Below are 13,373 nucleotides of genomic sequence, written 5' to 3'. Positions count from 1 at the left end.
TGCCATGGACTAGGGAATGTTGAAAAAAAAAGCTAACCCCTACTATTCCATCTCTTGCTCATTAATGAAGAGGTGATGGTTCATTTGGATTCTGAACACATTTGGTTTACTGTAAATATTTTCTCCCTCCCAACTATATAGAATGAAATCTTTCAAGGGGAATTTTTTCTTCCCTGCCACAATTGTCACTATCTGAAATCAGATGTGTAAGTGACATGATCTCATTCGTTGACTCAACTAAAAGCTGTTGGTCTGCAATAATTCTGAAATCAGACCCCTTTCTGGTCCATATTAGCAATATGCACTTTTGCCTAGAAACTCAGAAGTTACTTTTCACATCCAAAACATCTTCAATATCTCCTCTTGTTTGTGCAGGTACATGTGTTAATCCATCCTTCAACATTTCCCTCTCCCCCCCTCCCACCCCAAACTAAACCCTTCCAATATCTGAGAAAGAATGCTGCCAGCTAATAAGACAGATTTTTCACACCCACATTTTCTGTATCTCTTAACTCCCTTCATCCCTTATAAGAGAGGGACATACAAGGAGTATTTACAGAAGCCTCAGAACACTGGTGCTTGTCCATTACTTAAAAGCGTATTGATGCCATGTGTGGTATATCAGGATATCTAATATAATTCATCCAGCACTGCTCTATGAAGTTACATAGAGGTATTTACAGACACTAGAATGAAACCAAGCTAACTTCCAATTCATTTATCAAGTTCCCTGTAGCGGGGTGGTGACCCCGCTCCAGCCCTGGAAGGGTTAAAAGCAGCCCTAGAGAGGGCTGTAGCTGCGTAAAAGGGATTAAGAACAGCTGGGGAAGCTGACTGAGTAGCTGACCATAGGTGTGGCCAGCTTAATTAGGGCCCAGCTGCCCTGATAAGAGGGCTGTGGGCCAGAAGCTTAGGAGTCTATCTCTAGCTGTGGAAAAAGAAGGACCTGGCTGCCTAGGAGCTGAAGGTGCCTGAGTGAAAAAGGGCAAGGGCAGCTCCCACCTGGTAAACCCCCAGGCTGCAGACCTTGGTAAAGGCCCAGAAAGGTACTGGGGCTGCAGAGGGGCAGCCTGGGAACAGGTGGAGGCAGCTGGTCCTAACCCCTTGCCAATGATGAGTGGCCATTACACTGAAGTCTTCCCCAGTGAGTGGGGGTTAGATGACGACTGGCAGTAGCCACTGAGGCAAGGTGGGTTTAGAGGGTTGGGGGTTCCCCTGGGAGGAGATACCCAGAGAGTGTGGGGGCACTGCTGGGGCAGAACCCTGAGATAAAGAGGCTCTGGAGTCTGGAAGGGACATGGGACCAGCGGCAGGCAAGACACCGGCCTGCAGAGGGCACTCTGGGCCAGAAAGAGCTAATTCTGGAGATGACCAGCAGGAGGTGCCACACTCGTGAGTCATCGCCTCACTACATTCCCATATAGACGAGGTGAATGAAATTTAGAGCAAAGAAATGTAGGCCTAGTCTACACTAAAAAACATTTGCCAGGATAGTTATACTGGCAAATTCTCTTAGCGTAGTTGCAGTTTTTGCTGGTATAGATTACATTGGTTCATCCAATTAATTATGCTATACCAGCAAGAGCAGCTTTTTGCCAGCACAACTGCATCTACACTAGGGCTTTTGTTGGTATAGAATTGTTGTAAAATAACCCACCCCATACTTATGTTACTATACTGGCAAAAGTTTCTAGTGTAGACCTGGCCTGTATGCCAAGTAGTTCAAGAGTAAATCAAGTATAAATGGGATGGGTCTTGCTGCCTCTGGTTCCTTCCTTAAAGATACAGTTGCCCTTAGAGAAAATTCGATTACTGTGAAGTATGCTTATGTCACCAACAAACAAAGTGGGAGAAGATATGATTTCAAAGAGAAAAGTAGTAGAGATTTTGTTTTCAGCTGAAGCCCAGGTACAGAGAGCTGGGCCTCAGAATCATAGAAGCTGAAAAAGAGTAAAGCACAAACGAGATTTATGGTTAAGATATACTATACAATAGCTGGAAGAATTGATAACAAAACCAAACAGGATTTAAAAAAGAGCATTGTTATCTGACATCAGCTTTTAAATTAGCAAACACCACACTTTGTTAAATTGCTTCCCAACTCTTATGAACACAATGGGCTTCATTTCAAAGACTTATACCCATATATCTGAAGTGGAACAGGTTTCAGTTGCACCAAAACCTGCTAGACTTCTAGACCCACTTTCCAATGGGGGCTGCTTAACAGCAAGATTTGTAGAGGATATCTAAAACTTGAGACAACTCAAAGGTAAGACAGGACTAGTACAATTCAATGTCCAAAAGGTAGCTGAGTTTGAGAGATTTGCACATGAATCTTATCATGAATGCTATTAAAATAACCCCTTCGAATCATATGCTTCCCCACTGCTCAGAAGCCTACTGAGGTTTGTGCATCAACTTTTAAAAAAAAACAAAACAAAAAACAAATCTGTTTGTTTGAGGGAGAAAATATTGTCAAGATGCAAGAGAAGCAGGAGGGACTTTGACTGCCACATCCAGAGCTCGCAGACCCGGTTTTATGCACTTAGCAGGGAAAAGTGGCCTGGATTCAATCATGGCTATGCAGTTGGACATTTAACATCTGAAAACAGCTTAGACAGACAGATTAATTGCATTTAACTGCTCAGAAGCTGAACAGCTCAAATTGTTATCTGAAAGTATATTACTCACATTTTTAATACATTTATGTGGCTCTTGCTAGACAGCGAAAACTCCAGATGTGTCTTTGGAGATGCCTGGAACTGCTCCTATGATTGTCCCAAGATATCCAAATTGGAACTTTAAAAAAAAAAAAAAAGAAGGAAGGGTACTGAGTTTAGGTAGGCAGCTCAGTTAACACATGCAAAAGATTTGAGAGTTCTCAAACACAAAAGATACAGTTGCCCTTATATTTGAAACCACCCTACTTGTAACAGTGAAGCAGGAAGAACAGAAAATGAGATTCACCAGCAACTGAATTTTCAGATGAAGAAGCCTACCTGGTCCTAGATTACTGTTAAGGTGGTAAGCAGGGAGTAATGAAATTGACACTTGGGAGGAGCTATTCTCATCTCCAAGAATGCTCAACTACTGTTATATACTAGGAAGTTAAGCCTATTCATAGGAGAAGAATAGAGTTGTAACACGAATGAGGCAGCAGAAGCAACTTATACATCCTTGATGAGCCAGTAGTCAGGTAATTGTGCAACTAAACAGGCCTTTATTAGCAAGGGGAACGAAACCAACTAATAAGAAAAGAACCCAAAAGAGGCATTAGCAAGTTCTGGATAAACTTAAAGGAAATCTCCCTACTAATAAAAGATAAAAACAAGAATAAGATATTTACAAATTCTGATCACCTTAGATTTTTGTAGGCCCATTTACACAATTTATTTTAACGTTCACTAAGGATTTGTCTACACAGGAAAATTGACCAGCAGAGCTATTATGGAGTAATTATCTCACTATAGCAGGGGAGGGCAAACTACAGCCCACAGACCGGATCAGGCTCATCAGGGCTTTCAATCCTGCCCGCAGGATTGCTGGGTCCAGAGGCCACGCCGCCAAACACAGCGCCCCCCCCTCCGGCCGCCCCCCAAACCACAGCCCCCCCTCCGGCCATCCCCAGCTTCCCTCAAACACAGCCCCCCTCCAGCCGCCCTGCACTCAAGTCACCTGCCAGGCAGTCCGAAGCACAGATGGGTCCCCCCTGACAACGGCTCCGCTCCGCCCCGCCTCCCGCGGGGTCCCGCCCAAGAGTGAGGCCTGCGAACCATCGAGAGCAGCTGCCAGAGCGGTGCTGGAGGGTGAAAGAAGGCCTCCTAACCATAGAACATGCGGGTTCTGGACAGAGCGGCGTGGCACCTTCCTAACCATAGAGAGCGCGGGCTCCGGACAGAGCGGCTGTGAGACGGCGGGGGAGGTCTCCTGGCTACAGAAGCGGACCCCGCGGGAGGCGGGGCGGGGCGGAGCTCCTCTCCGCCCAGGGCGGGTTACATATGGGCTCCGTGGAGTCGGCCTTGTGTGGCAGGGCCACATTCCAACGTTGTGGTTCCTGTGTCGTGGCATTTGTGTTACATGTGAAGTTGGCATGCAGGGTTGCCAGGTGTCCGGTTTTCTACCAGAATGCCTGGTCAAAAAGGGACCCTGGCGGCTCAGGTCAGCATCACTGACCGTGCTGTTTAAAGTCCGATCAACCGTGCAGAGGGACTAAGGCAGGCTCCCTGCCTGCTGTGGCTCTGCACGGCTCCCGGAATCAGTGGCATGGCCCTCCTCTAACTCCTACGTGTAAGGGCAGCCAGGTGGCTCTGTGTGCTACCCTCATCTTAAACGCCAGCTCCGCAGCTTGCATTGGCCAGGAACTGTGGCCAGTGGGAGCTGTGGGGGCAACGTATGCAGACGGGGCAGCATGCAGAGCTGCCTGGCTGCACCTTCATGGAGGAGCTGGAGGGAGGACATGCCACTGCTTCCAAGAGCCACCTGAGGTAAGCACCAGTTGGAGCCTCCACCCTGACCCCCTCCTGTGCCCCAACCCCCTGCCCCAGCCCTGATCCCCCTTCCACCCTCTGAACCCCTTGGTCCCAGCCCAGAGCACCCTCCTATACCCCAAATCCATCATCCCCAGCCCCACGCCAGAGCCTGCACCCCCAGCTGGAGCTCTCACACCACCCATACCCTAACCCCCTGCACCAGCCTGGAGCCCCCTCCTGTACTCTTAATGCCCCAGCCCGAAGCCACCGCCTACACCCCAATGCCCTCATCCCCAGCTGGAACCCTCACCCCCTCCCAGATCCCAAGCCACTGCATCAGCCCAGAGCCTCCTTCTACACCCTGAACTCCTCCTTTCTGGCCCCACCCTGGAGCTTGCACCCCCAGCCAGAGCTCTCACCCCCTCCTTGTACCCCTGAGCCAGCCCAGTGAAAATGAGCGAGTGGGGGGTAGGGAGACCGAGCGACAGAGCAATTCATCCCTCCTCCCTCTTGCCCCACCCCTGCCCTGCCCTCACTCCACCCTCCAGGGTGAGGCCAGAAATGAGGAGTTCAGGGTGCGGGAGGGGGCTCCGGGCCAAGGAACTGGGTTGGGATGCCAGAGGGGGTGAGGGCTCCAGCTGGGGCTGCGGGCTCTGGGGTGGGGCTGGGGATCAGGGGTTTGGGGTGCAGGAGGGGGCTCTGGGATGGGGGGTGGAGCCGAGGGGTTCGGAGTATGGGAGGGGACTCTGGGCTGAGGCAAGGGGTTGGGGTGTGGGAGGGGGTATGGGCTCTGGGCTGGGGGTGCATGTTCTGGTGTGAGGCCAGAAATAAGCATTTCAGGGTGTGGAAGGGGATTCCGGGCTGGGGCAGGGGGTTGGCGGGGGGGTGATGGCTCTGGCTGGGCATGTGGGCTCTGGGGTGGGGCTGGGGATGAGGGGGTTGGGGTGCAGGAGGGTGCTCCAACTGAGACCGAGGGGTTCAGTGGGTAGGAGGGGGATCAGTGCTGGGGAAGGGGGCTGGGGTTCAGGGGAGGTGAGGGCTCTGCTGGGGGTGTGGGCTCTGAACTGGGACTGAGGAGTTCATAGGGTGGGAGGGGGATCAGGGCTAGGGCAATCAATTTGCAGACACCTAGAAGATAATAGGTGATAAGTAACAGTCAGTATGGATTTGCTAAGAACAAATCATGTCAAACCAACTAATAGCTTTCTTTGACAGGGTAACAAGCTTTGTGGATGGGGGGAAGTGGTAGATGTGGTATATCTTGACTTTAGTAAGGCTTCTGATACTGTCTCGCATGACCTTCTCATACACAAACAAGGGAAATGCAACCTAGATGAGACTACTATAAGGTGGGTGCATAACTGATTGGAAAACCGTTCCCAGAGAGTAATCATCAGTGGTTCACAGTCAAGCTGGAAGCAAAGGAGTACTTGTGGCACCTTAGAGACTAACAAATTTATTTGAGCATAAGCTTTCATGAGCTACAGCTCAAGCTGGAAGGGCATATCAAGTGAGGTCCCCCAGGGATCAGTCCTGTGTCTGGTTCTGTTCAATATCTTCAGCAATGATTTAGATAATGGCATAGAGAGTACACTTATAAAGTTTGTGGACGATAACAAGCTGGGAGAGGTTGCAAGTGCTTTGGAGGATAGGATTAAAATTCAAAATGATCTGGACAAATGGGAAAAATGTTCTGAAGTAAATAGGATGAAATTCAATAAGGACAAATGCAAAGTATGCCACTAAGGAAGGAACAATCAGTTGCACACATACAGAATGGGAAATGTCTGCCTGGGAAGGAGTACTGCACAAAGGGATCTGGGGGTCATAGTGGATCACAAGCTAAATATGAGTCAACAGTATTACACTGTTGCAAAAAACATGAACATCATTTCAGAATGTATCAGCAGGAGTGTTGTAAGCAAGACACAAGAAGTAATTCTTCTTCTCTACTCTGTGCTGATAAGGCCTCAGCTGCAGTATTGTGTCTAGCTCTGGGCACCACATTTCAGGAAAGATGTGGACAAATTGGAGAAAGTCCAGAGAAGAGCAACAAAAATGATTAAAGGTCTAGAAAACATGACCTCTGAAGGAAGATTGGAAAAATTGGGTTTCTTTAGTCTGGAGAAGAGAAGACATAGGCGGCAGGTTTAAGAGGCTTGGTGAGGCTTAGCCTCCCCACACAGGGCAAGAAATGCCAGATGCAAGTGTGCCAGTCTGCTGCTTTTGGAGTTCCACCGCTGGAAGTTCTGGAGAACCAAGGAGGCCAGTGGCATCTGGACCAGGGTTCTTCCTGTGTTCTGCCCTCACTCTGCCCTGAGGCCCTGCCCACTCTGTGCCTCTTCTTCCCAAGGCCTGCCCTTGCTCTGCCTCTTCTCGCCCTAACTCTGCCTCTTCCCGCCCTCATTCCACTTCTTCCCCCCAAGGCTCCTGCCTGCCGCTCGCTCCTCTCTGTTCCCTTTCCCCCCCATCACAGACCCTTAAGGCAGGAGAGGGCAGAGGAGAGTGAGCGACGGGGGCCTCGGAGGAGGCAGTGGAGAGGTGCAAGTGACAGGTGGGGGGCTTCGGGGGAGGGGTGGAGAGGAACGAGCGGCTGGGGGAGCTCGTGGAGGGGGCAGAGAGGAGCAGTGGAGGGAGCCTCAGGGGTGGAGAGGAGTGAGTGGCAGGCAGGGCGGCCTGGAGGGAGCGGGTGGAGAGGAGTGAGCAGTGGGTGGGCAGGGCCTTGGGGGAAGAGGCAGAGCAGGGGTGGGAAGAGGCAGAGTGGGGAAGGGGCACAGACCCTCCACCTGCCCTGGGCCAGGCGGGAAGCCCAGAGGGTGGGGACATGGCCAGGGGGCTGCTTTCATGCTCCCCCAGCTTCTTTGTCACGGTGTTTGTCTTGCATGACAGCACAGGCTCCCTGTGTCACATGTGACAGTGCCACATCCCCACATCATAGTATTTGCATTATGTCACATGGCAGAATGTACAGTAAGGGTCCAATATGCATCAAACTCTCCTAAACCTCTTGCAGGCTGAATTTAAGACAGTCCTACACCTTTCCCCTCTTGCCAATCATCTCTGCATGTTTACATAACCATGGAGACATCTAGATCATTTAGACATTTCGGTCTTGCAGGTGGATTTCATAGTAAATTGCTGCACTTCTCAGTCTGCAAACTGAAGAGCATATGACTGTGAAAAGAACAATTATTTATTTAAAGTCTTGGGGAAGTATTGGGGTAAGGGAGAAAAGCAGATGTAGTACCAACCTTACCTTCAGTAAGAGAAAGAAGGATGATTTGTGACTAGATGATCTAACAGGTTTTTTCCATCTCTAGATTCTTTGGTCAAATTCAGACCTGATATGATGGGGCACAACTTAGCTGAATTTAATAATCTGTGAATCATATATCAAAGGGAGAGGTGGCATGGAGAAGACCATTATAGTATCAAAGGACCTCAGCATTTCTTTGGCCTGCACTCTCTATTCTGGGTTCTCATTGTTTCAGATCATAAACGGGTAAGAGATTGCATGATGTATCAAGGAGAGGTTCCTTCATGGCACTTACTTGCCTTATGACTGGTTGAGGACACAGCTCTCACATTTTTAAAATGGTCCAAGCTCAGCAATTCCTCCCATTTCTCAACATATTGCAGCATGAATAAGAATGCTTGTACTGGCCCAGCCCCTGGTATGCCTGTTCTGTGACTATAGCGACAGCTTTAGTCTCCAGAGCTGGGAATCTGGCACCAAATTCACTTAGAAAAGGGAATCATATTTCTTGGAGGAATCTACAGGGTGATTTGCTCTCTCAGATGGTTGAATTTGTGGGCTAAGATCAAAGTTCAAGAAATGTAAGACAAAGAATCTTTGGAACTGGAAGAAAAGATGGATATTGTAGCACACTGGTTAAGGAAGACTAGAAATAAAAGGAATATTTTGGATCCAGAAAGTTAAAATAAATCAAGATGAGTTTTTCCTAATGTATGAACTCGATGCAAACTATTTGTGGGACTTTTCTGTCTGCCCACTAGAGGGCCTCATTGTCAAAGGATTTTTGGACTTGAATCCTTTTTGTCTATTCAAAAGAAGTTCAAAACAGTGAATGTATATGTGGACTGCATACTACAGCCAGAGAATGAGATGTCTCTTCCTGTTGATCCTTCATTCTATGTTCCTGAGACCAGATATATTTTGTTGAAATCAAAGTGTTCACTTGTATAATGAGAGATGGTCTAAATAATACTTAGTTCTGCCATGAGTGCAAGGGACTGGACTAGATGATCTCTCAAGGTCCCTTCTAGTCCTATGATTCTATGATTTTATAATGGATTCCCACACAGCTCTGCTAATTCATGTCTATTCCAGTCCTGGCTCCCATTCCCAGCTCTGCAAATTCACCTCACTGCTGACCTCCTGCATATTCCAGTCTTCTTCTCCCTGAGGTATGATATTCCAGTCCTGGAGACGTTTACAGTTTTACCAGTACTAATCTATAATGCTTCCTATTTTCAGTATCAGGTGTGTTTTGAGCAAGGACAGAAAATTGTGCTAAACTGCATTAGTTCTCTGATGTGGAAAAATGTCCACGAGGAACCAGGTTTGAAACCTCCAACCTCCTTTCACATATGACAACTTGTCTTGATGGATAATTTTGTAGATGGTTAGGTGGACATTGTGATTCTCTTCTGTTCACCCCTTTCAGTGAGATGGTTCCTAAATGCTCCTCCATCTGCCCCATCCTGAGAGGTCTCCTTGGTATACAGCTGCAATGTGATAGATAAAGCTGGAAAGGGGAAGGTTAGCATCACTGATCATGATATAAACACATTTTAACATATCACACTAACTGAAGGTGAATAAGGGGTTTTCCCTTTTCACCTTCACCTCTACCTAAGTCCTGATCAGTGGCACTGTTCTGCATGGTGGACAACCTAGTGAACCCCAGTTGTCTTTGCCCAGAAATAGTCCTGAGTGCTCTTCTTGATAAGGAGTTTTATATCTACATTATAGATATGATTGCTTAGATTCCAATTGGGTTGGTCCTTTCCATGGTGGTGGAAATGTGGAGGCAAAAGTGACATCTTCTCTGCCAAGGTTCCTGGCCAGTTGCGGTCACTGGGGTTCTGGAGAGCTTCACACTGCCAGTTGTGATCTGAAGCAATATCCTTCTTGGTTGGCAAGAGCCAGTGGAGACACATTGTGTCCATTACTGGTGCATATTGGCTTTACCTCCCTTTGGGAGGGCAACTCTTAATGATCGACTGTTAAGCTCATGCTCAAAAAAACCAACAGTCTCCCCCTATAACACCCTATTTCTAGTCTTCCTTTTATAGGACAGAACATAGAGAAGGATTGGATGAGGTGTCCCTGGTAGCATCTGAAGGTCTCAGAGTTTCTTAACCCTTCCAGTATGATATCTATGAGTATGACAAAGAAGTGATGCTGGTCTCATTGGCCAGTGATGACCTCCTTCTGGCGATGGGCAAAGGTCAAATGTTAATGTTGATTCCATTAAAAAAAAAAAAAGGAAAGGAATACCGGTGGCACCTTAGAGACTAACAAATTTATTAGAGCTTAAGCTTTCATGAGCTACAGCTCACTTCATCGGATGCATACAGTGGAAAATATAGTAGGGAGATTTTATATACACGGAGAACATGAAACAATGGATGTTACCATACAGACTGTAACAAGAGTGATCAGGAAAGGTGAGCTATTACCAGCAGGAGAGAGGGGTGGGGTGTGTGTGGCGGGAACCTTTTGTAGTGATAATCAAGGTGGGCCATTTCCAGCAGTTTACAAGAACAGTAGGAGGGGAAATAAGAGGAAATAGTTTTACTTTGTGTAATGACACATCCACTGTATGCGTCCGATGAAGTGAGTTGTAGCTCATGGAAGCTTATACTCTGATAAATTTGTTTGTCTCTAAGGTGCCACAAGTACTCCTTTTCTTTTTACGGATACAGACTAACACGGCTGCTACTCTGAAACCTGTTGATTCCATTAGACTGTGATACCATCCACCACAGACCATAACAGGAATAGAAAGAGTCACCCTTGAGTAGGTCTGTCAAGGTTCCTTCCCCACTCTGAACTCTAGGGTACAGATGTGGGGACCTGCATGAAAACCTCCTAAGCTTACTTTTACCAGCTTAGGTTAAAACTTCCCCAAGGTACAAACTATTTTACCCTTGGACTTCCACTGCCACCACCAAACGTTTATCTGGGTTTATTTATTAGGAAAGCGTTGTTTGGAAACGTCTTTCCCCCCAGAATCCTCCCAACCCTTGCACCCCACTTCCTGGGGAAGGTTTGGTAAAAATCCTCACCAGTTTGCATAGGTGACCACAGACCCAAACCCTTGGATCTTAAGAACAATGAAAAAGCATTCAGTTTCTGAAAAGAAAGATTTTAAGAGAAGTAAAAAGTAAAAAAGAATCACCTCTGTAAAATCAGGATGTTAAATACCTTACAGGTATTAGATTCAAGTTGATTCTAATTCAATTGAATTAGATTCAAAACATAGAGAATCCCTCTAGGCAAAACCTTAAGTTACAAAAAGACACACAGACGGAATATCCATTCTATTCAGCGTAGCTTAATTTCTCAGCCATTTAAAGAAATCATAATCTAACGCATATCTAGCTAGATTACTTACTAAGTTCTAAGACTCCATTCCTCTTCTGTCCCCAGCAAAAGCATCACACAGACAGACCCTTTGTTTTTCCCTCCCCCCAGCTTTTGAAAGTATCTTGTCTCCTCATTGGTCATTTTGGTCAGGCGCCAGCGAGGTTATCCTAGCTTCTTAACCCTTTACAGGTGAGAGGATTTTTCCTCTGGCCAGGAGGGATTTTAAAGGTGTTTACCCTTCCCTTTATATTTATGACAAGGTCCATTCATTTTTCTTGGAAAGGATGCAGGCAGACGTATTGCTCTTCTTTTCCTGTGGGTGTCCCTCCTGCTCAATGTGTATATGAGGTTGCAAAAGGCGATAGGTGGTTTGGTCTCTAAATTTGTTAGCCTCTAAGGTGCCACAAGTACTCCTTTTCTTTTTAGGTGGGTTGGAGTGCAGTATAATCAATATTCTGCTAGTACTCAGCTGTGCATCTTTATTTCATGGGTCTGCACAGTTTAGTTACTTATCTTTCCCTGTGTCTAGCCTAGAGGCAGGTTTGGATGAGAACTGGCTGGAGAAAGCTTACCCCAGCTTTGACAGAAATGATAATGAAAGGCTGGGAAAGGCAACCAAAGCAAGGAGACAGTGAAGCAATCTCAGCCCTTTCAACTGAGGGGATATGCCTGCCTGTTGTTACTAAGACCTGGTCCACACACAAAGTTGCACCAGTTCAACCAAGGTGTGGTTTTAAATAGATGTAGTTAAACTGGCACAACTTGTGTATGTAGACAGGGCCTAAAATTTACAGCCTAGAGATCCTGTTAAATCTCCATCTGCTTCTGGAAGTCGAGATAGTAGTAGTGACACTGGCTGTTCTTTCTATCTTCATGTGTCAGGAGAAGACAAACATAATCTGCTGTATCTGGGTTCTGGCCAGTAGTTAAACTCTCCTCTTGCATGCACGACACCAGAGGTGTCTAGATTGAGCTGGCTTCTAGTTTATTTCCAGCTGGAATTCAAGCTATTGTCTTTGATCTATAAAGATCTTGATGGTTTAGGTCCAGAGTACCCGAGACACCTGTCTCTCTCTTTAGACCCTGGATTGACAGTCGAGTCAGCTGAGGCAACTAGGCTGGTAAGCCCTACATTTGTACATCTGGGACTCATGGCAGGGTTGCATAATTGGTTCCTAACAACTTTGTTTTTTAAATCATCAGCTTTTGTTGCATTGATATTAAATAAATCAGGTGACTTGAAAAATAGAATTGTTAGCCTGATTTTAGTGCAACTCATAAGGTACATTTTCAGTGCCTTGCATGTAGATACAGAAGGTATAGGCATGAGACATAGCTAGGGAGGTGGTGGAATCTCCATCCTTAGAGGTTTTTAAGATCCGGCTTGACAAAGCCTTGGCTGGGATGATTTAGTTGGTGTTGGTCCTGCTTTGAGCAGGGGATTGGACTCTATGATTCTATGATAGCGCTGAAAGCTGCTGAGAATCTGACTCTTTACAGTACAAAACTGAACAGTTACAAAAGCTCTTATGAATGTGATCTCCCTTATTCTCAGGCAGAACATTACTATTAATTTTATCCCCCTATGAATAACTTACTGCTAACTGTGCAATTACTTTACCATGCAATAAGAAAATTAAAAACGCATAGGGACTGATTTTCAAAAATGCGTGCAGTTACACAAACAAAAAAGTAAATGCAACTGTGCATCTAAACAGAAACACACAGTTACTATGATTACACCTGCAAATTGGGCATTTTTTTGCACAGATGGCCATTTATGCATATAACTAACCTTCTGCATTCACCAATACCTGTTTTGTACATGCAATAGCAGTAACTTGCATGTATTAATGTCTGAAATTCAGGCCTGTGAATTCTACGAAAAGCCTCTGATTTCCCTGACATCTGCCATTTGTTCTGAGTCTTCGAACTATTTCTACTGCTAATCCAACAGGATGTAGTAAAGTAATGGAGTGATTAGCAATGAGTTACTTTTAGGAGAAAAAACACAGTGATGTGTCATTGGGCTTTGTATTTTTAGCGTATGTTCTTTGGGGAGGGGGATGTGACTGGAACTTCGAGAGGAGCTGGCTGAGATCTAATGCTTCCCAAATGCTTGATTACAGCAGAGCAGCTCCCACAGGAGATAAACAAGTTAGTCACTCAGAGTGAGCTCAGAGCTGAGGTATTTCAGCATCCATGAGAATTTGTTGCAGCCCCTTGATTCCAGAGAGAGAGTGTGTGTCCATGCTAATGGCTATGAAGGAGATATCTACCAACCAGCC

The 13,373-nt window shown here is 46.4% G+C and overlaps 1 protein-coding gene across 3 annotated transcripts in view; it reads right to left on the bottom strand.

Moving 5' to 3' along the window:
- The window catches only part of TMLHE (trimethyllysine hydroxylase, epsilon), a 47,661-nt gene extending 43,829 nt beyond the window's left edge, over window positions 1–3,832 (bottom strand). For 2 of the 3 annotated variants that reach the window (XM_073360557.2, XM_073360561.2), the window contains exons 1-2: window positions 3,676–3,832; window positions 2,692–2,799 (exon numbers count right to left, since the gene is read on the bottom strand). The gene's annotated coding sequence lies outside the window, so the exon portion shown is untranslated. Of the gene's footprint in view, window positions 1–2,691; window positions 2,800–3,359; window positions 3,557–3,675 lie in introns of those variants that run through there. The other variant, XM_073360558.1, reaches the window with a different exon arrangement.
- Window positions 3,833–13,373: the final 9,541 nt, after the last annotated feature.

This window comes from Lepidochelys kempii, chromosome 9, assembly GCF_965140285.1.
Source record: "Lepidochelys kempii isolate rLepKem1 chromosome 9, rLepKem1.hap1, whole genome shotgun sequence".
NCBI lineage: Eukaryota > Metazoa > Chordata > Testudines > Cheloniidae > Lepidochelys > Lepidochelys kempii.
Note: the sequence above shows the minus strand (reverse complement) of the source record. Positions and strands in the feature narration are given on the sequence as shown.